This window comes from Octopus sinensis, linkage group LG2 (assembly GCF_006345805.1).
Source record: "Octopus sinensis linkage group LG2, ASM634580v1, whole genome shotgun sequence".
In the NCBI taxonomy this organism is placed as follows: Eukaryota; Metazoa; Mollusca; class Cephalopoda; order Octopoda; family Octopodidae; genus Octopus; species Octopus sinensis.
The window spans coordinates 95662434-95666555 of NC_042998.1; the positions used below are offsets into that span (position 1 = coordinate 95662434).

At 36.9% G+C, this 4122-nt stretch overlaps 1 pseudogene; it reads left to right on the top strand.

Moving 5' to 3' along the window:
• Nucleotides 1-2919: 2919 nt before the first annotated feature.
• Nucleotides 2920-3038, top strand: LOC115208877 (annotated as a pseudogene).
• Nucleotides 3039-4122: the final 1084 nt, after the last annotated feature.

The window sequence follows — 4122 nt, forward strand, 5'->3', positions numbered from 1 at the left end:
ACTGCGACTTTTTGAAGCGTTTGGGGGAGGGCATTCGTCGAAAACGACCGGATCTGTGGAGAGAGAAGAATTAGATTCTTCACGAGGACAATGCACCCTGTCACCAAGCTCTCCTCACTCGGGTTTCTCGCCAAAAAATAGCATGGCTTCATTTCCGCACCTGCCCTATTCGCCAGATTTAGCACATGGGGACTCCCATCTCTTCTCGAAGATGAAAAGGCAGAAAACCGTTGTCAAGATCCAGAGCGAATCGCAGAAGGTCCTCGACTCTCTTACGGAAAACGACTTCCAGGCCGGACTCCAAAAATGGTAGGGACGCTGGGGCCAGTGTACTGCTGCGCAAGGAAGATGATGTTAAAACTTAGATAAATAAGTTATTTTTTTATTAAATATAACTAATCCTGGAACTTTTTGATACCACCTCGTACAATGTTCTTCGAATGAAGTCAGCCAATTGTTTTCTTTTATTATGGCTTGTTTCAGTCACTTGACTGCGACCATGCTGGGGCACTGCCTTAAAGAATTTTTGTTGAATCACCCCAGTATTTAATGCTTTTTAAAAAATTAAGTTTGGCACTTATTCTATCGGTCTCTTTTGCTAGCGTACGAGGATGTAAATAAGCCAACACCGGTTGTCAATCAGTGATGAGGGACAAACATAACGACGCTCATGTATATACGTATGGCGGGCTTCCACACAGTTTCCGTCTACTAAATTCATTCACAAGTCATCGACCGACCCGTGGTTATAATAGAAGACACTTGCACAAGATGCCATGCAGCTGGACTAACCTCGAAACCACGTGGCTGTAAAGCGAGTTCCCTATCCTAATAACCGAATCTTTTGTTATCGTTTCCTTTATTAATTTTTCACAGAGTCTTGACAGCCTATTACAATTCCTAAGTTCAGTAGAATCAATGAATCAACGAAGAAACCTCAACGCAGTCGCTCGATCTGTTAAAAAGAGCAACGAGAACACATAGACACAAATGCCCAAATGAAAAAAGCAAAAACAAAAAAAAAAAAGAAAGAAAGAAACAGAAAAAAATTACAAAATACTGTACAGAATACAAAAAGGAATTCATAGAATTTATTGAAAATTTTACCTTGCAATAAATTTGTAGTTATAATCCCCAGAAAAAAAAACAACATACAAGTCTAGGATACGGAGGATACAATTTCAACCTATGTGGGTTTTATTCAACTTCAATGCAGTCAATGCGCATGTCACAATTCAAATGAACACAACTCATCTTGACCTCTGCTGTCATCAGTATTTCTTCCTCAACTGGAACCTCTGTTCACTACTAAATGAAAACACTTTAATCCGCGTAATTCAATTGTAGGGCATCTCCTGTCTCACGAAACCTCTAATACTTTGAGATTAAGTGATTAGAGCCCATCACTTCTATGCTTGACATCAAATATTCTTTGCTTTCAAGCTAAACTGGGGTTGTATCTGAGTGACCGATATGTCTCTTCAATACCTAACACAACTATAAGCTACGACCCCCAAATACACATGTGATTCCCTCTCAGCTACATTTCAATTGTACAGGTGAAAAATATTACCTGAAATACTTGGAGGAAATTACCCATCAACAAATCCAATAAAAGGGGTGTTCAACCGGAACATTGATCCAGGTTCCGTTTGGGCCATAAGGGAATCTGTAAACGTCTCACAACCTCCTTCTTCAAAACGAAAACTCTCTTCCACCGTCATCATTGTATCATTTTACAATCCAGTTCATTTTTCGCTTTTTGCCAAGACCCGTCGATTTTTTTTTTCTGGGAAAGGAAAATATCATTTCATCTTTTGAAGGGCTGAGTGATGATAGCTATGGACAGGATGTCCGATTTAACGCATTGTTTCGGTCCCTATAAGCTTGATTCAAATTTACATCAAACGAACATTGAAAGTTGTCTGAATTTTGTCCTGTTTAAGGTCTCAAGTACATTAATTTTTATATTTTTGAGACCAAAAGCTTTGTGTGCAAATAATCCTTCGAAATAAAAAGCTTTAAGTTTATTCATTGCATTTAATAATTCATTTTTATTTCATTTCAAAGTAAGAAGAAAGATATGTCGACACACTAGAATTATAATGTAAACAGGCGAGATTCAAAACATCCACAATTTTCATTGTTTAAATCACAAAATAAAAAGAAAAAACAGAAAGAAATCTTACGCACAATGCAGAGTGAAATAAATTTAGACATTATTAAGTCCCACTGGGTTAAATAACAATAAGAATTAAGCATTAATAACAGCGAAAAGCACAAATATGCGCATTTGGTTTTGGCACAAGCCTAATTTATAAGCAGCTGGTCTATTGATTTGGGAAGGAAGATAGGAACATCTTCTCTGAGGAGCCGCTAGTAAATCGTGAAACACTCACTCAGGTGTCCTCCCTTTTTTTCTGTACTGAAAGTACATACTTGTTGATTTCACGGTAAGGCGTTATAATATTCAAATGTACTTTTTAAAAAATATCAAATTATGCATATAATTTCGAGTTTTAATATATTTTCTTTTATCAATTTCTAAAAAGATATGTCTCTTTGGCTGCATAAAAAAATGAGATATTTTCAACGAAAGAAGAGTGATATTAGGCGTTAACAAATCTTAAGTGTGGATTAGTGAAACAAGTGGGTGATATAATGAGTCACTCCTTGGATTTACATAATATATAAATAGTTAGTCACTCCTTGAATTTACAATTGTGTTCGCTGTTATCACAACTCGAGAAATTTTCTTTACCTAATTAAAATACAGACTTGTAGTAAACACCAACAGGTAGGGCTTTTTCATACATTTTAGATACCCCGCACGATACGATCGAATGTAGGTGGTTATTACTGCTACAATTAACATAAAGAAATTACTTTTTGGTTACTTTTATGAATAAACTGATCTAATATTTAAGCCATAACACGTTGAAAGCACCGGTCCTCATCCGATCACCGAAGTTAAGCAACGTCGAGCCTAGTTAGTACTTAGATGGGTGACTGCTTGGGAAACCTAGGTGCTGTAAGCGTCACACATTTACAAATGGCGGTGCCCCAGCATGGCCACAGCTCGTGAATTGAAACTAGATGAAATATAAAAAAAGACAACCTAGTCTACGACAGGCTCGGTTCAGTATGCTATATCTAAGAAAATATACAAAACATTTTCTCAGTAATGTCTCTTGGTTGATGTTATTTCAGTAGGCTTCCGCCTTTTCTATTTTTACTGAATTAAAGAAATGTTTCATCGCCATTAATATTGATAGAGGACTTAGTTTCTTACTAAATTAATGCCAAAAATTCAGTTACATTTCTTTCTGAAGACTCTCCAGGATCCTCTATTTTGGAAGAATTAGATGAAATTCTTTTAAAACCTCTATTTGTGATCCTCTAAAAAAGGAGCTAATATACTCATAAATGTACCCAACAAAGATATATCTTCCGCACTCTCTTTCTCCCTCCTCCTCTTTCCCTCTTCATTGTCATGCCTACAGCAATCAGATACCTTCAAAATTTACAAAAGCTTCATCTGATGTTTGGCCAACAAATGAAAAATGGCAAAAATTGAGAAAGGAACAATAGCTACAAGAAATTCTATACTACCCTTGAGAGAGCTTCAAAGACGTCTTTCATCTGAAAAAAATGCTAACTTTTGATTCGATGTAGAGACAGTTGAATGGTGTTACGCTTTGATGTGAATGGTTGATTTTGTTCTTTTGTTGCGGAAGGGAACATATGGTAAGTGATTCATCACATCGAAATTGCAATCTAAACAACCTTCTTATGTCTGCTAGAACTGCTATCAAGAAGAGATCTTAATTTCCAAGAGATGGGAGGAATGCCTTTACTATCTACCCTCCGATTCAAGAATTGAGATATCTTTTCTCATTTTTTTATTGCCCACAAGGGCCTAAACATAGAGGGGACAAACAAGGACAGACAAAGGGATTAAGTCGATTACATCGACCCCAGTGCGTAACTGGTACTTAATTTATCGACCCCGAAAGGATGAAAGGTAAAGTCGACCTCGGCGGAATTTGAACTCAGAACCTAACGGCAGATGAAATACCTATTTCCTAATTCTTTACTACCCACAAGGGGCAACACATAGAG